General features: G+C 44.2%; 1 protein-coding gene across 2 annotated transcripts in view; it reads left to right on the top strand.

Annotated features, from left to right (window-relative positions):
* The window catches only part of MAML3 (mastermind like transcriptional coactivator 3), a 379,736-nt gene that overhangs the window by 136,043 nt on the left and 224,011 nt on the right, over window positions 1-19,682 (top strand). The gene's annotated exons all lie outside the window — the stretch shown is intronic.

Genomic DNA, 19,682 nt, shown 5'->3' with positions numbered 1-19,682 from the left:
AGTTTATTTGAGATGTGGTTTTGTGACCATGCATGCATTGCACTTGAGGGAAAAGAAGGCCAAATCTTTTCTTAATTCTTTGCTCTTTTTCCGCTGAGGGCACTATTAACAAAGCTGGATCATTGAATCAATCCTTGCCCTCCTCCATACCACCATTCTTCTTTTTTAGGAAGAAAACTCTGAAGCAGAAGTAGAGCTGGGATAAAGGTTTGGGTAACTGGCCCTATCGTTTGGTATTTCTGTAAACAGAGGGAGACGGATATGGTGATTACAGGACATGCATTCTGCTCTACTTTTCTGTGTTTGTTTGTTTTGGTTTTTTTTACCAATGTGTTATACGATCCCAGGTAGATAGGTTTATGCTCCTTTAAGCGGTTGGCCATGATTTTTAACTTGACCAGCTGTGGTGAGTTTTAGTTGATGTTGGCATAGCTCTTTTCATTCCCGGTTGAATCATGCCACTGGAAGTGCTGTGTTGTTTTTTTATTCAGAGAGAGGGGAATAGAGGTAATGGATCTCCTACTGCTTTGCTTGCTCTTTTTATCTCATAATTTCAGACATATAGCAATAAAGAGCCATTGAAAGTAATGAACAGTCTTTATTGAGGTAAGTGAAGATGACCATGACAGTTTTAATATATTAATCAAATGGTATTGCTGTTTAACATGAACAACATCTCAATCAGATGCTTGCTTGAGATTAACTGGAAAACCCACTGTGACTTCCAAGAGGAAAATCATGCTAGAAAGTAAAATGTAGCTATAATTGGATATATTTAGAGGATATATATTTTTTAAATGACTCTTAATTGTATCCTTCATATGGCAATTGGTATAGATGCTTGGTGAAATGTAATGGGCAGAAATATCATAAAAATTGGGGGAAATAAACACATTTCTCCTCAAAATATATGTAGTAATCTACATCTACAAATTAAGGGTCATTTACTAAGTTTATGCTGTATATTCAGAACTGATATGGTTAAATTTAAGTTTTTAATTTATCAATTGTAGTTTTATTCCACAGTTTCTAGTTGGGCTATATTCACTTGAAAAGATAAACTTTTTATCAGACCTACAAAGATCTATATAACACGGCACTATAAAAACCCTAATGGAGCCCGGCCGGCGTGGCTCAGTGGTTGAGCGTCGACCTGTGAACCAAGAGATCATGATCCGATTCCTGGTCAGGGCACATGCCCGGGTTGTGGGCTTGATCCCCAGTGTGAGGCATGTAGGAGGCAGCTAATCAATGATTCTCTCTCATCATTGATGTCTCTCTCTCTCTCTCTCTCTCTCTTTCTCTCTCTCTCTCTCCCTCTCTCCTTCCCTCCCTCCCTCTCTCTCTCTCTCCCTTCCTCTCTGAAATAAACTTATAATTTAAAAAAATCTATTGGATGGAATAGAAACAACCTGGAGTGCCAAGTTTCTATGTAGTACCCACAACATTTAAAAATAAATCCCGGAGCAGGACTTCTGACTATGGCCAACTAAGGAGGTCAACAAGTCCTCTCTTTAAAAAGGCAAACATAAAACTGGACAAAATGAAACTGGACTTAATCTTGGTAGCAGGGGATTGGAGAGGGCTATTGGCTATGTTATATCCTACAGTTGCAGGCATGGTTAGGTAACCATATTGCTAGATAAGGCTGCACACATATGCAGCATACAGCAGAGAGCCCAAGCCATCCACACACTCTTGGCGAGTCTGAGGCTGATCCCATGCATAGGTGAGATGTGCAAAGAGCCCAGTGGAGAGCAAAAGCTGAGACCCATGTGAACATGGCTTGACCTTTGCGTGTACTCCTCTGCCCATAAACAAATTCATCGGCAGAGAATGAAAATTGTACTGGCTTGAGGTGTTTGATCTTGATCACAGTCTCTGTCAAGCCACTGGCCAACCATTAAGCTATGCACACACAAGGATGACAACTAGGAAGCCAAGATTAAAAATATGAACAAGAATTTTTTAAAAAAAAATCAGAGAGAAGGCATCATAAAAGTAGTATGAGCCCAACTAGTGTGACTCAGTGGTTAAGTGTCAACCTATGAACCAGAAGATCCCGGTTCGATTCCTGGTTGGGGCACATGCCCAGTTGCAGGCTCAATCCCCAGTGTGGGGCATGCAGGAGGCAGCCGATCAATGATTCTCTCTCATCATTGATGTTTCTATCCCTCTCCCCCTCTCCCTTCCTCTCTGAAATCAGTAAAAAAATATTTTTTACAAAGCAGTATGAGAAATCCCTCAAACTGTGGCAGAGTCAGATTTTAGAGAATTAATTCAGGCAAATTATTAAGCAATTATAAAGAAACAGAAACAACAACAACCCTCAGGGGAAAGTATAAGAATCCAGAATTGCTACAATATATCTTTCTTTAACATTCATTTTCAACAAAATGTTATGGGACATTAAAAAGAAGGAGGAATGTGATCCATACTCAAGGAATAAAAGCAGTCAATAGAAATGGAGTTTCCACAAATATTGGATTTGCAGGCAAAGACTTCAAAACAGCTCTTATAAATATGTTCAATATTATGTATTAGACAAATGTAAAAAGAATGAAAGGTAGAGAGAAGGCACATCAGCTATGGACAAGAACCGAAATAAACCATGTTTAAAGTGTTAAAGGAAAGAACAGCAATAATGATTAAACAAATAGAGAATCTCAGTAAAAGACAGTAATTATTATTTTATAATCCTCACTTGAGGATATGTTTAATTGATTTTAGAGATTGGAAGGGGGGGCGGGGAGAGAGAGAGAGAAGAGAAACATCAATTGGTTGCCTCCAGTATGCATCCCCATATCTGAAACCTAGGTGTGGGCCCTGATCAGGAATTAAACCGGCAACCTTTTGGTGCACAGACAACACTCCAACCAACTGAGCTACACTGGCAAGGGCAAGATAGAAATATTTTTAAAAACCAGACAATAGTGTGGTGAAGGCCTGGGGCAGGGGGCAAAGGTGGGCTAGATGGGGTCAAGGCGGGGGTGGGCGGGAAGGGGACATATGTAATACTTTCAACAATAAATATTTTTTTAAAAAAGAAAATTTAAGCAATGCAAAAATAAATATAACCAAACAGGAATTTTGGAGTTGTAAAGTACAGTAATTGAAATACAAATTCACTTGAGGGATCCATTACTAGATTCAAGATGATAGAAGAATGAATCAGTGAACTTGATAGGTCAATAGAAATTACACAATTTGAAGAACAAAAAAAAAAGAAGAAAAATGAACCAAGCCTCAGAGATCTGTGGTGCAATATCAAGCATCCCAACATTCATACAATGAAAATCCCAGAATGAGAGGAGAGAAAGAGGCAGAAAAATATTTGAAGAAAAAAATAAACACTCCCCAAATTTGATGAAAAGCCTTAATATACACATACAAGAAACACAACTAACCCCAAGTAGAATAAATATCTAGACACATGATAGTCAGATTGTTGAAAGACAAAGACAAAAAGAAAACCTTGAAAGCACATACAGGGAGCATTAGCATGATGAATGGCTGACTTCTCATTTGGAAAAAAAAGAAATGGGAGCAAGAAAGCAGTGGGATGACATATTCAAGTTACTAAAAGAAAAAGGAAAGGATGTCAGCTAGGAGTTAAGCAGCCCATAAAATTATCCTCCAAAAAAATGAAGGCAAAATGAAGACATCACTGATTTTAAAAAAGAAAATGAGAAAAATCTTTTACTAGCATACCTTCCTTACAGGAAATACTTCAAACTAAAAGAATATGACTCCAGTCCTGGCCAGGTACCTCCATTGGTTAGGGCATCATTACAATACACCAAGGTTGCAGGTTAGACCGCTGGTCAGGGCACATACAAGAATCAACTAATGAATAGAATGCATAAACAAGTGGAATAACAAATTGATGTTTTTCCCGCTCTCTCCTTTCCCCTCTCTCTAAAATCAATAAATAATGTTTTTAAAAAAATGACTTCAAATAGCTCAAATCCACAAAAAAGAAATGAAGAAAACAGAAAATGGTAAATGTGTGGGTTAATATAAATTACTCCATAAATATGTTTTTCTTATTTTTATAGCATCTTTAAGAGACGTAAAATTGTATAAAGCAATAATTGTAACACTATACTATTGAGGTTTTTGAACACATGCAAAACATGTAACATATGACAATCAGAGTACAAAGGAGGTGGAAGAGAATGGACCTACATCGGAGCAGTTTATATATTTTACTGGAATTAAGCTAGTATTACTCTATAATAGATTGTGGTAAGTGAAGGTGATATGTAACTGTGGGACAGCCCACTATTTCATGAAGACTGGCACTGAACAAACAGGCAACAGAGCAGGGGGCCCCAAATGAGGTTTGGAAAAGACTCCCCACACTTACAACTCCATGTTTCTTCTGAGAACCCTCACATTGTAAAAGAAGGTGACCTTGAAGGAGAAAAAGCATGCCAAACCTTGGAAGGAACGGAAGCGGCTTCTATTTTGACATGCTACGAACACAGAGAACCTGCTTTCTTTTTCAGCTTCTCGTGACACCGTAAAGAACAGGATTATAGACGGGGGCATCCTGAACACACGATGATGCGTGGCCTTCCCACCGCACAACAGAAAGGCGGGCATGACGCGGCAGCAGTGGACTCAGTGGTGACTGGCAGTATTCAGAAGCAATAGGCTGGCTGGTGTTTTGCCTTTACCGCGGCTTCTGTTTGCTTCCATGAAACTGCTGACCAGGATACCTCAAATGATGCCAAAATATTTATAAACAGTCATCCCTTTAGGGGGTGGGGGCAGTGAGGGGAGATTGTGGCTTACTTAAAAAGAAACCTTAATGTCGGGCAGGTGAGTGGCTAATTTAACCATCTATCTTTTTAACTCGGAGAGAAGCCTGCTTTCTGAGATCTAAAGGTTTCACCATGCCTGCCTCCGGAATCACTTCTCACACTGCTGTAAGCCTTTCACACTGGCAGGTTGGCAGCCCCCGGGTTGATAGTGCAGAAGTGCTAAGTGTGTTTGATTGGTATCATTACTGGTCTCTAGTAATTGATTACTGTCCATGGTGAAATATTCGGGGCAAGCGCACGGCCAATAGCAATCACTTAATCCATCATGGCTGTTTGTTCCTCATCTCCCGAGACCTATCAGCCACATGCTATCCGACCCACCAGGCAAATTGCTGATGCCTGCTTTGTGTGTACAATTGACTGCGTGTTTACTGCCTTTCCTGTGTTAACCAAAACCACTAGCTTTAGTGAACAGGGAAACACAGGGGAGGTTCTTGCTTTGCAATGTCAAGTTCACTCTCTGGTTAACCTCTTTGGCCTCCTTTTCATGGCGATTTGTGATACATCAACATTGGTTTTTGTTGCTTTAAAAACACACACACACACACACAAAGTAGAATGGCACAGTGGTTGTATTAGGAATATTAATTGTGAGACTTGAGATAAGTTGATTGGAATAAGATCCTGGAGGGTTGTTTGTAATGCAGATTTTTTAGAAACAAGACGTGGGAGAATAATGAATAACAACCAGAACTAATCAGTTTTGTGCATGTATGCGTGTGTGTGTTTAATCCAGTGATAATGACTAAAAGTAGTTATAAAAAGAAGGAGAAATTCAGTGGCTACACCACTTTCCTGGCTTCCTTCCAAGATGTTTTATCCGTGGATCTTGGCAAATAAGCCTGTCCCTGATGTACACTGAGGAACTTTGATACTCAACGGGAGGAAATACAGTCAAAGGAGGAGGAGGGGGTCAGCTGGGAGGAGAATAAACAAATGACTGTTACATGTGATAGCGCTCTGATGACAAGTGGTAATACTGTCTGTGACCAAAATCTGAAAAAGCACAGCTTGAGCTCAGCAGTCCATGGGGGGAAAGAAAAAAGAGGAGAGCCACGAGTGGTGGCAAGCGCATGCTGGCCTGCCCCTCTGCTCCTTCTGCTGCTGCAGTTGGTAGAGCAGGAAGAAGCAACTTGCTAGGTGCTGTTAGGTCCACCCCCGAACTCAGGAAGCCAGCAGGAATGAAACTGAGAAGAGTATGAGGAGGCGTCACCTTTCGGACAGCAAAGAGATCTTGTCTCTGTCCATAGCCACTCTTGAAGAGTTTGTAATCCAAACTTTATAGAAAATGATGGTTGTAAGAGGAGATCTTTTTTGCCTCTGTTAGCGTTTTTTGAACACTCCTTAGTGTGTGTAGCACACATGGGAATCCAGCTGATTCTGCACAGGTGAGGTCCAACAGGGCTCTGTGTGCCCCAGTCCTGGATAAGGCTTTCGGTGAGTGTCTTCCCTACCCTACACATGGCGGTTTCTGGAGAAAACAAAATCTTAGTCCTTGTACATATGCATTCCTCACTGGGGCCTGTTAGCTAAATGACATAGACAGATGCTTTCAGTGATTCCCAAGTTAGTTGAGCATGTTTCACTGTTGACCACAGTCCATTGTAGGTCAAATAAATAGACTAAGAACACTAAAAGCACTCACCTTTTAGGGTGCACTATGAGACTTCAATTATTGCAGAGCATTGGCTCATCCTTCCGCCTTCTATCTAACATGTGAGGTACTTTATGACTTGAGGAACTTCGGAATTTGGTATTTCCTTCACCAGAGCTCTGTTCCCTTCTCTGGAGTCTGGTGTTATGGTCACCTTCTCACTTTCCGTCACTCACATTGAGAACTAAAATAGCAGTCACTAAGTGATCCAGCCATATTGCTGGAAACTTCTAGACCCGTGGTTGGCAAACTGCAGCTCGCGAGCCACATGCGCTCTTTGGCCCCTTGAGTGTGGCTCTTCCTAAGCCTTAGGAGTACCCTAATTAAGTTACTAACAATGTACCTACCTATATAGTTTAAGTTTAAAAAATTTGGCTCTCAAAAGAAATTTCAATTGTTGTACTGTTGATATTTGGCTCTGTTGACTAATGAGTTTGCCAACCACTATTCTAGACCTAGACTGTGCTATATTAAATACCTGACACTCTTCTGTATTTGTTGACCACTCAGTAACATTGAACACTATTGATCGTTACCTCTTTATAAAGACACTAGAGGCCTGGTGTATGAAATTCATGCACGGGAGGGGAGGTGTCCCTCAGCCTGGCCTGCTCCCTCTCGCAATCTGAGACCCCTTGGGTAGGGTCCCTAGGCCTGGCCAACGATCAGGGCCTAGCAGGGCTTTCCTTCCCCTGGCTGCTGGCAGCTGGCCCCGCCCCCGCCGCCGCTGCCACTGCTTGCCATCTGTGCAGCGCTGCCCCCCCCCCACCCCCCCACCCCCCGCCACCAGTCGCCTTCCTCTGTGGGCGATAGGCGTGGGGTGCAATCGCTGGGCTGCTCTGGGCCTCCCTCTGCAGGGTGATCGTGGGGCAATGGCGGGGCCCCCCCAACCAATTGCATCGCACCCACCTTGGCTGGTCTGGCGCCAGTGCGTGTCATAGCATGGTCGTCCGAAAGGTCATCCAGACGGTTGTTCTGCTGGTTGGTCCTTCAGTCAATTTGCATATTACCCTTTTATTATTATTGATTGGTGTTTAAGCTGGTCTGAAAAGGCTACATCCTATTTTGATGACATTCTGTAAAAAGCAAAACTAAAGAGACAGTAAACAGAACAGTAAGCGGAAGGGAAGGGAGGATTAAATAGGGGATTTTTTCAGGGTAGTGAAACTCTTCTATATGATACTGTGCTGATGCATACATGACATTGCATTTGTCAAAACCTATTGAGCTTTACAGTACAAAGAGTGAGCTTTAATGCATGCAAATTTAAAAATGTCTTTAGGAAGTCAGAGGATCCCGGGATAGAATACAGATTGTGACAAAAGAATACAACTACTACAATTATATGAAACTAGGGGCCCAGTGCACAAATTCATGTGCCTTGAAAGGAACTGTGGGCCACGAGGTTGTGGTGGGCCCAGGAGTGGGTCTTGGCCCATCCTCCACGTCCCCGCCTAGCCCCTCCCGCCGCAGTCTCTGGCCCCCTGTCTACCAGCAGCCCCGCTCCTGCCTCCGCCACTCCCATGTGCTGACGGCACAGGCCCTGCTCGCACCCGCTGACAGTGCAAAGTGATTGGGGCCAGCGCCAGCAGCAGGTGTGAGCGGGACTGGCACCATCAGCAGGTGCAAGCGGCAGCTGCTGCACTGATCACCCCTCAGGAGCAGGGGGAGGTGGAGAAGCCCTCAGGGGCAATCGGGGCCGGTGCTGGGTGCCGGCAGCGGGTGCGAGCAGGGCTGGCGCCAGCAGCAGGTGCAAGCACCAGGCAGGACCACAGTGTGCAGGAGCAAAGAATTTTTAGTAACCACCAGAGGCTCGCCCCAACGACAGCAACTGGCACCCCGCCTTGGTCTGGCGCCCCCGCTCACCTGCCCCACCATCCCACCATGGCCAATGCCTGCCATATTCCACACTCTGTGGCCTGCTGCCGATGCTCGCCATTTTCTGCAAGCACCCCCTGGTGGTCAGCGCACGTTATAGCTACCGGTTATTCTGTTATTCCGCTGTTCGGTCTATTTGCATGTTAGGGTTTTATATATAAAGATAACTTTACTGAAGGGAGTGAGGGATAAAGGTGCTGACCTACATAACTTTAGAAATGAATGGAGGCTGCAAAACTCCAGTAAATGGAGCTGTACATTAGCACTAACACCCTAATTGATATGTTTTTTCATAGGAAGGTACCTATTAACAGATGAACATGTCTGAAGCAACTATAATGTACATTGGAATTGAACAATTAAGTAAATGAATGGTGGATTGTGGGAGGGAGGTTTCTCACTGTTAGAGTGGGGGGTTACAGTGACATAAGAAGGAAAGAATGATCTATGTAGAAATAGGTTAGAGTTGGAGATACCAATATGAAGTTGTATTTAGCATGTATAGATACATTTGGATTCAAATAGAAGTATTTACAGATGTGTGTACCTAGAAACACAGATTTGTACTGACGTTGTTTGGCTCTGCCAGTTGAGAGGACCTAGAAAGGACACCCCAGCAACAGTGAACACACCTAGTGCCCAGATCTTGTTTTCTATACCAGTTTTCAGTGAACGGAGCCAGGGCTTCTTGAAGAAATAAATAACTATGACATTTGTAACAGTCAGTTTGCAGCAGTACTGTAGGGCCAGTGCAAGAAACACAAAAGATGAGCCTGGAGACGCTTAATGCTAAGAAGTGAAGAAGTGTTGAAATAAAACCCACAGTAGTGGGGGGTGTCAAAGGGAGGCAGGAGCCCACTGAAAGAACTCTCACTGGCCGTCACTAGAACAAACTGAGCAACGAAATAAGGACAATTAGCACTGGATTATAACCCAAAGTGTAAAATAAATGCCCACGGGCCCATGTTGCTGTAAATAAATGACTGGATAAATGGGTTGAAAGGCAAATCTCCCACACAGAAGAATTCCAAATAATTGATGGAGATACTCTGCCAGCAAAAGGTGGGGGGTAATGTCCCGCTCCTTCAGTGTGGTCACATAGCCACACAGTATAGAAAAGGGGGGGAAAGAGGGACTTTACAGTGAGGATGCCTGGCAAACACCACCGGGGCCGGCTGCTGGAGGTTCACCCCAGCAGTGATCCCTCATGTTGATGACATGCTCCCTTGATATGAGGTGCTGAGATTGGCACTGGTGGCTCTCCTCCCCAAATTCCATGACAACGATATAGCCACGAGGAAAGCCCCGGACAAATCCCGATCAAGAGACACTTATAAGCTGGTCAGGCCTCCCCAAATCGCTGACTAGTTTTTTCAAGCTGCTTATCAAAACAAGGGAAGTCAGAAACCCTCACAGCCGAGCCTAAGGAGACATGATGATGAAATGTAAGATGGTAACCTGGATGGGATTCTGGAACAGAAAAATGGTCAAAGCCAAGGAAATCGGAATATTGTTAGACAAGGATAATGTGTCAGGAGTGGTTCCTTCGTGACAAATGTACCATGGGAGCTCTGTAGTCTCTGCAACTTTTCTATAATTTTAAACTCTGGGCCAAATTCTGTTGTTCCCTCCCTCCCAATCTCAAATTCATGTGTTGCAGTCCTAACCCCTGGTACCTCAGAATAGAACAGTGATGGCGAACGTATGACACGCATGTCGGAGGTGACACGCAAACTCATTTTTTTGGTTGATTTTTCTTTGTTAAATGGCATTTAAATATATAAAATAAATATCAAAAATATAAATCTTTGTTTTACTATGGTTGCAAATATCAAAAAATTTCTATATGTGACACGGCACCAGAATTAAGTTAGGGTTTTTCAAAATGCTGAAACGCCAAGCTCAAAAGGTTCGCCATCATTGGAATAGAACCATATTTGGAGATAAGGTCATTAAAGGGGTGATTAACTTAAAATGAGGTCATTAGGGTGGGGCCCTCATTCAAAAGGAGGTGACATCAGGGATACCTGTGCACAAAGGGGACACAGGGTCACATGAAAAGACAGCAAGAGAGTGGCCATCTTTTAGCCAAGGAGAGAGGCCGCAGAAGGACCCAGCCCTGCCGCCTGCACAGCCTCCAAAACTAAGACAATAAATGTCGGTTTTCTAAGCCCCCCAGTCTGTGGCATTTTGTTACAGCAGCCCTACTAAACTAGCACGCATCTAAAAATAAGAGGTTATTTAAAAGCAACACTGACCTTCTTTCTATTCCCAACACAGGACCTTTACCTGTATTTCTTCTTGTCATTCATATCTCAGCTCAAGGTCACTGGCAGAAGAGCCTGTTTTGACCACACCCTTCTCTCTTTATCACACCACTCTATTTTACTTCCCTACGTGGGGCTTACCACTAACGGTTATTATTCTCGTCTGTTGACGCACATACGGCTGTCTTCCTGCAGTAGAATGTGAGTTCCTTGTGCGGAAGAAGCTTGGCTGTCTTGTTCACTGCTGGATCCCCATCACCAAGTACCAGGCCCAGTGCTGGCTATGTGGAGACACTCAGTCAATGTCTATTGAGTAGTTAATGACCCCCCTGGAGTCTGGGGACTCTAGATTTGGACTATGCACTCACTTCTATTATTAAACAGAAAACACCATTCCAAGTCTTCCTGAATCACTGGGATCTAGAGCAGTGGTTCTCAACTTTCCTAATGCCGTGACCCTTTAATACAGTTCCTCATGTTGTGGTGACCCCCAATTTCATTGTTACAAATTAAACATAATTAAAGCATAGTGATTAATCACAAAAACAATATGTAATTATATGTGTGTTTTCCGATGGTCTTAGGCGACCCCTATGAAAGGGTCGTTCGACCCCCAAAGGGGTTGCGACCCATTGGTTGAGAACCGCTCGTCTAGCAAAAGGAGGTGTCTATGTGGGCAGGAGAGAGGGAGTCACTATGGAGGGAGGCAGGCTGGAGTATGGCACCTGATTCCAAGGGTAGACACAGTCTCTGTTAGCTCTGAGGTTAGGGATTGGAAAGCCAAAAAGGCTCTTCCTGATGAAGTTAGGGGTCCCTCCAGCCCCAGATGAGGCTGGTAGGGAGTAGAGCCTCCAGACAGCTAGCTGCGGTTTAGGGCTTGGCTCACGCTCTGCAGGAAAATGAATGGATGGGGAGCAATATGCCAGAAGCTCTGTGGAGGCTAGCCAGGCAGGTAGTAGGATAGTCCAGGGATACTACATATAGCTCAATGCTCAGTCAGGCCCTGAGCTGGCCACACCCACCTGGGCCCCGTGTGGGACAGTGGGATAGTGCCAGACCCCACTTACTAATGGTGGTACAGCTTCAGGAAACCACTGATCCAGCTGTTAGTGGCTGGGCCTGGCTAGAGCTAAGGGCACAGGTGGACAGCACGGTGTGGGCAGTGTGGAAGGGACTTGGCAGACAGGGAGGTGGAGGCAGTGGTCTCTGCGGAGGGGAGGGTTGGTGAGCTCCGCCTCAAGGCACCAAATGTGAGAAGGCGTGTTTAAGTAGCCCGATGAAGGAGCTTTGAGGATAGTCTATGAATCAGGCTAGTCTAGACTCATTTATATCAGTTTGAAGAAAAAGGCAGCTTGGATTAAGATGTTTTAAAATTTTATTTCCCGGGTCGGTGGTCTTCAATCATCCTAATCCTTAGTTTGTTTACCTTTAAAATGAAAGTAAGAATACCTACTTTATGGGGTTGTTGAAAGGTTTAGAGACAATATGGGAATAACGCCTGACCTAGGGCCAGACATGTCCATGATGCTTAATAAACAGCGGCTGGTATTAGCATCTACTCATACCACACAGGAAGGTTTGTGGCCTTCGTTCTGGTCGGTTTTTCTAAATATGACAACTCATAAAGCCCTTTGAAAGTGAAAGGGGAATGTGTACTGTTTCAGTGCCATCTGGAAATGGAGAAGTGACAGATCTGCTTCCTGCTCCACCGCCGCTTCTGCGGGGACAGGCCAGGTGGTGGCAGCTGGACAGGGTTTGCTGACCCACATGGTCCCAGGGAGGGATGTTGTCCATGGGAGGGCCAACTGAGCCACCCAGAGCAGATCAGGCATGCAGAGCCGGAAAGTGACCCCAGGCTCTGTGACAAGCCACCAGGGCTTAGATTGGAGACCAGGGAGAGAGAGAGAATGTGGCAAATGCCCAGTGCATTGTGGGTTCTCTTCTTTCATGTGATGTGGTCGGTGCTGGGAAGCCATGGGAAGCATCTGGAGGATGTGGTGATGGTGCAACTGTCCCTTGTCCAGCAGGAGAAGGAGCAGGGAGGCCATCCTGTGCCACTTATTTATAAAGCATCTCTAGATCTTCGCTTTTTGGTAGGACTTTCCCTTCAGAGAGAAATGACACTTGAGATGCACTTGCCACCTGTTTAAGCTGTTCCCTGCTCACTTTAAGAGGACCCCTTGACTGGGGGTGTGGCTCAGTTGGTTGCACATCGACCTATGAACCAAAAAGTCTTCGGTTGGATTCCTGGTCAGGGCACATGCCCAGGGTTTTGGGCTTAATCCCTGGTAGAGAGGGCATGCAGGAGGCAGCCGATCCATTTTTCTCTCTATATGTACCTCTCCCTTCCTCTCTCTTGAATCAATAAAACTTTTTTTTTTTTTAAAGAGGATCCCTTGAGAGGTTTGGCTCAGGCTAGCTGGGCCTCAGAGAGCTCTGCAGCCAGAGTTGGTGTTGAATCCTCCTCTCTGCTTGAGGGCTCGCCACCCCCAAGCACAGAGAGCCTGCGTGCCTGCGTCTCCTTCTTGGCTCTTTCCCTCTGAGGAGGAAGTCCAGAGGTAGAATTTGGCCCAAAGACATCTTTGTGACCTCCTTGGCTCCAGTGTCCACGTCTGAATCAAGTAGCAGGAGCACACATCTGAGGGATGAGACGAGTTCTGGTCCCAGCCATAGAACGAACCAACTGTGAGCGCAGAAGCAAGTCCTGGGACCCCATTCTGCATCCCTCCCACTCCCAACCCCCACTGGTAAGATGAGAGGATGAGTCGTGATCACCTCTAAGGCTGTCTGTCCCTGATTTTGTGAGTGTGAATTTCCTTGAATTTCTGTGCAGGAACAGAAGAGAGCATAGAACATCCTTTGAATGCCTATCTGGAGATTTAATCTGAATGTTCCTAATTAGCATGACCAATAGGGGCAGAATGCCCCAAAGCAGGATCTGACTGCTTTTTAAAACAATGCAAGTTGCAGGCTTTGACTTTTCGACTCCTTAGTCTTATGTGAAGGACACACTTAGACTAGAAAGGTTATTCCTTTATCATAATTTGGTGATCTCTATCAGAGATGATTTAGGGCAGCGTTTCTCGCCTAAGAACTATTGACCTTTTGGATCAGCTAATTCTTTGTGGTGTTTAGTGGCATCCCTGGACTCTATCACTAGATGTGAGTAGCACCTTCCCCCCCCCTCCTCACAGTTGTGACAACTAAGATGCCTCTAGACATTGCCAAATGTGCCCTGGGGCAAGTGTCACCCCCAGTTGAGAACCACAGGTGTAGGATATGTATTTAAAAGGCAGAAACATAAATATAGAAACAAATCCTATATAATAAAAGGGTAATATGCAAATTGACCCTAACAGCAGAGCAACTGGGAATCACTGGTCACTATGACACACACTGACCACCAGGGGGCAGACGCTCAATGCAGTAGCTGCCCCCTGGTGGTCAGTGTGCTCCCGCAGGGGGAGTTCTGCTCAGCCACAAGCCAGGCTGATGCCTACCAGCACAGTGGTGGTGGTGGGAGCCTCTCCTGCCTCCTCAGCAGCGCTAAGGATGTCCGACTGCAGCTAGGCCTGCTCCCCGCTGGCAAGTGGACATCCCCCAAGGGCTCCCAGGCTGCCAGAGGGATGTCTGACTGACAGCTTAGGCCCAATCCCCTGGGGAGCAGGCCTAAGTCAGCAGGTGGACATCCCCCAAGGGGTCCCAGACTGCAAGAGGGCACAGGCTGGGCTGAGGGACCCTCCCAAGTGCACAAATTTTTGTGCACCAGGCCTCTAGTTTAATTATACAAGTGCCCCTGGGGGAAGGAAGTGCTGAATTTCTAAAGAGGTAATAGTAAAATTTGAGCGAGCAGAAGTATAGGATTCTTTAAAGCTCATTCCCTACATACATACCATCCACATATACCCTCTCAACTGCATTGTGGTATCTTTATAGTCAGGAAAGAGGATTTCCACTGTTTCTTCGGCTGAAGACATCATATAGGATTCCAAATAAGATTGAATGGCTGAGTGTTAATGCTTCAATAATGTCTTAAGAAACGTGTGGATAAGATGCTAGGCTCACACATGTAGTATTTTCTTCCTGTGACTCCTGCCAAGTTGTAACATCTGCATAGACTGGCAGAGACTGCGTCACAAACACCCTCTCTTTTCCCATTTCCAATATGTTTAATTACACCGAGGCTGACGTTAGAAAGATGGATTGTCTTTTACACTGACGACTGTTTCGGAGGAGGAGGAGACATAATGGGGAGGAGAAGAAATTCCAACAACCGGGAGAACAGGATCTGTCTTTCCCCGTATTCTGTTTCGTGTTCCCAGAGCCCAGGGAGAACAAATTGTGAAATGGGGGAGGTTTTGCCCTGCCATTCAGGCTGAGCTTGCCTTAAAAGGAAGACCAGGCTATGTGCTCTCCACTTCCTTCTTTTTTAGTTTCCTTTCAGCCCTTCTCAGAAATGTAAGCAGGAAGAAAATTGCAATCCTGTTTAGAAACAACTGAAGTTAAATCTGACTGATACTTGTTTACAAAACTATGCATTGTTTTCTTTTCGGCACATCTCCAGTCCCTCTTTGCCCTTGAACATCCTCCTGATCCCATGGTGAACACCCTCCCTTCTATCCACGCCTGGATATTGAATCGTGCACAGCCCCTTTGGGTTGTCGCTTGTAACAGTCAGCTCTTTGTCTCTTCCCATGGCCTTGCTTAGTTCAGGCTTTCATAGCCTCACTTCACTGTAATAATCTGTAGGGGTTCCTCCTTGCAAGTCAACTGCTAGATTCATTGACTTCACATCTTATTATATTCACACATTCATGCACCCAGGCTCATTGTGGGGCCAGACATTGTTCTAGGCTCTGGAAATACAGCAAGGAATAAAGAAGGCAAAATCCCTGCCCTCCTGGAGTTTATATTCTTATTTGTGCAGTCAGGTGGGGTCGCAGATGGGGACACACATTTTACAAAATAAATAGATGATATAGTCTGGGAGAATGTGGTAGATGTTATGGAAAGAATAAAGCAGGGAAAGGGAGATAGGGAGAGGTGAGAGAGGTGAGCAGGGGGAGAAGGAGGAGTCTGTTTGGGAAGAATGGGCTGCAATTGTACATGTGGCGGTAGGGAAGGCTTCACTGAGAAAGTGACTTTCAAGCAAATACCTGAAGGGGTACGAAAAGCATGTGTGAAAGTTGGAAGGGTGTCAGGTGTTTGAGGAGAGGTCTGAGGAGACTGGTGAGGGCAAGAAGTAGGACATAAGGTGAGAGAGTTGGGGTGGGGAGGAGAAGCCTTTATCTCAGAGATGGGAGGCTGCCGGATGGTTCTGGAACAGGGAGATCTGACTTCCAGGTTAAGAGGATCATGTCATCAAGTCACATGTCATTTCCCCTTGACAACAGCTTCTCATGCTCCCTGCCCCTACTCGAGAATTTTCCACTCTGCACTCTGAGTAAAGAATGACCCCACGCCTTTCCAATTCTCCCCATCCTTCAAGTGTAAGCTGCAGTTTCTGCTTTTCCAGAAAAACCCTTTTGTGCCAACCCCAAATCCATCCCTCTCTGCTCTGACCGCCTACTGTATTGATGATTGATAGTGCGCACTTGGACTTGATCGTTTGCTGTCTTGCACTGTCTTCTAAACAGGTCTCTTGGAGATCATACCAAAAGGTCAGATTTGAGACCTGAAAGAGCCTCAGGAATCATCTATATTGACTCCTTCATCTTATAAATGAGGAAATGGATGCCCAGCAAAGTTTAGGATAGTGTTCAAAGTCAGTCAGCTAGTTGTTTAATGTGTAAATAGCCTTTTGTAATAACATTAAAGCCCATTAAGTGATGGTACCATGCTTTATGCTTTATGCTTCTCCAAAGTTCCCTACGATAGTAGTTCACAGAGTACTTATGCAAAAGATGCTTATTAAGTTCAATTAAATGTAAAAGTAAATTGACTTTGGGGTTGATTTATTTGTTTTTAAAGGGCCATTATAGGACCTTAATTCATCAACCATATCTTGAATTCACAGATATCCTAGGTGCAGAGAGCCATGTGAAATAGTTGTATTTGATTTTAGCTTTAGATTTTAGGGATTTGCTTGTGAATGTGGTTAGATGGGGAATGAAAAATGTTGCCTTTCTAGTAGGTATTTGTTCTGATGAAATGTTCAACAATAATTCTATCATCTCTACATGATACAGCTATTTTTGTTGCTTCAATAAGATTTATCGAATCAATTTGGATTAGAAACAGAATGGTTATTTTTACCATCTTTGTCTAAAAGGGAACGACTCGTGGCCAACTCCATCCTCTGAGCTGTTTCTTTGGAGAATTATTGGTTTTGATCACAGATGTGAACGTTCCATGTTCTCAGACATTGAGTGCCTATCAGGACTATTGCAGGAGACCTACCCCAACCTTTGACCCAGAGATGTCCTTGTGAAGCACAGAGTTTACTTGAAAACATAGCTCCACGTGGGGATGATGCTGAGTTCCTCTTCCCAGGGATAAGTGCACAATGAAACGAAGTGGTTTCTAAGAGTCTGGGGTCCAGAACACAAACTTGTTACACTTAACCTTTAAAATGCAGACCCACCCCAACAACCCAGTAATGATTTTCCAGTGCTTTACTCTTTGCTGCTAAACGGAGCACTGCTTGACTTTGGCCTCTGTATGACCAGAACCACAGACTGCATATGGAAAGTGAATTCCGTCTGCCATTGGTATTCATGCCCAATATCCAGACCAACGCTCCTGAGGTCTGAGTAACTTATGGAAAATCCTCCTGGCTTTGGAGATCTCTTTTAACATCTAATATTGGTGACCCGTGGTCTGATGCTATGACTAGAATCAGTTAACTCAGCTGACCATAGCATGATTACAGTAATGAGAAGAAGGAAGATGACATACCTGAATGAGCCAGGGAGCTTGATTTATACACATTTAGCACATTTTTTATTACTGCTTTTATTTGGTGGCAACTGTTTTAGTAAATTTGACTTTTGTAGGAATTGAAAAACATTAAGAGTTACGTTCATTGGCCAAAGTGATTGGCGATTCCAGATAGTGATATGACCTTGGGTCAAAAAATAAGAGTGACTGACTATGTAATCATGGCAGCTGTTTTCTGATGAGGCTGTAAACTAGTTCTGACAGCCATTTCAAAGTTGAGCACCCAAAACATTTTGAGCAAAGGGTTGGATGTATTTTTGTTATAAAACCCTGGTATTGTCTCCCAGTGTGGCTACTACTATGAAGGACAGCATTTGTGTGTGTTTTTAATATACCCCTGGTATTTGCAGATTTAACGTTTTGTGTATTTAAAGGAACCCCAAAGATCTGAGATAGGAGGAAATTGTAGTTTTGCCAAGGCTTATTTACAAATGACTCTGTAAGCCGGATGGTTACAACAAGAGGAAGTGGTTCACTGGTGGGTGAGCTGAGCCCACTGCAAATTATTCTAGTTGCAAAAGACCATTATAAAGGTCTCTTCCAAGCCTGAATGAGGCCATTTTCATAGAGTGATAGAAGCATGGTGTCTTCCTGAGAAATGGATCCCCATAGAAAGTTAAGTGCTAGTATTGGGGATGGAAGTGAAGAAAATTATGGAAATAAAATTTTAAAAAGTTCAGAGAATAGTTCAGCTAATGTAAAAGTAACTTCTTAAGAGGGAAATAAGTCATTAGGGGTTGAAGAGATCCCTTACATCAGTCATAATTTATGTTACTATGAAGCACAAGGCAAGTTACATAGTATTGTATTTCTGAATTTGGGAATTCATGAATGTTGAGGGTTTATTATGTAAGTGCTGTTGTGTTAGTTTTGATGCCAACATCCTATATAATTTTATATAATAAAAGGCTAATATGCAAATTGTCCCCTCCCGAGTTCGACCGACTGGGAGTTCGACCACTTGCTATGACGTGTGCTGACCACCAGGGGGCGGTGTGGTACAAAGGAAGGCCCCAGCCAGTGGCTGGCAGCTGGGGAAGGAAGGCCCCAATCAGCCCTGATCGCCAGCCAGGCGTAGGGACCCTACCCGTGCACAAATTTCATGCACTGGGCCTCTAGTCATTAAATATAGTGTACCTGGTGTGTGTCCAAGAATTTGGGGAAAGTTGACATTTGAAATGGAATCTGTTGAACTAGAGATGGAGAAAGGCCTTTCAATACTTTCAGTAGTTTAGTTTATGGTCACCAGAATGGTAGTTGATTGCGAGAGGCTGGTGGTGGGTCATACTGCAGTACCATTTAGACCTCTCAGAGTATGCAATGGGAAGTATAACTAGAGGAGATCAGGTGGGGGCTGGTGGCTGTACACTCTAAAAAATAGGAAAACTGGGATATGAAGAGATAGCAAAACTATCTCTAAGGTTCTTAAGACATAGGTAGATATTCTAAGCCTTTCTTAGCACTAGTATGGCTGCTTCTAGTTAACAGTACAAACCTGAAATGTAGATTTTTGCTTTCTCATTCATGATTATGGAAAATCCCATGTTCTTATCTGACAATAATAGAGTAGAATAACTCAGATATTTGATGGCCTGGTATGTGTAGGAACCCTTCTAGGTCTCTAGAAATATAATGAAAAGACATAGCCCTTGCTCCTAAGGCACTTCTAATAGTGAGAAGACAGACATGAACATGAGTCATGAGACTTCCATGGAAGTTGCTGTCATGAAGATATGTGTCGGGCACAGTTAGAACCTAGCGCCTGCGTCGGCCTCAAGATGCTGGGGCTCATCCACTCTAAAATTGACCTCATCATTTGGAGAAAATAAAATGATGTGAGGCCCTGAGAAATTAAATCACTTTTTTCTTCATCTGCCATCTAAACAACTTGGGCATCGTCCTAACCTCCCTTCCGCTTGCTGATCTCTTGATTCTCTGGTCTGTTCTGAAACCTATTGCTCCGTTTCCCTGTTAAAACCCTGCATGGATCTTTATTGCCTGCACAGTAAGTCCAGAGTCCCTTCTGTGGTTTTCAGAGCCACTGTGGACTCTCCTCCCACCACCTTCCCTCAGGACCCACCTCCTCTCTGCCTGTGCGTACTGCCCACAGTTCCT

This window comes from Myotis yumanensis, unplaced genomic scaffold, assembly GCF_028538775.1.
Source record: "Myotis yumanensis isolate MYYU_CA2020_CCGP unplaced genomic scaffold, mMyoYum1.0.hap1 SCAF_5, whole genome shotgun sequence".
Classification (NCBI taxonomy): domain Eukaryota; kingdom Metazoa; phylum Chordata; class Mammalia; order Chiroptera; family Vespertilionidae; genus Myotis; species Myotis yumanensis.
The sequence above is the reverse complement of the archived record's forward strand: the minus strand, read 5'-3'. Positions and strand labels throughout refer to the sequence as shown.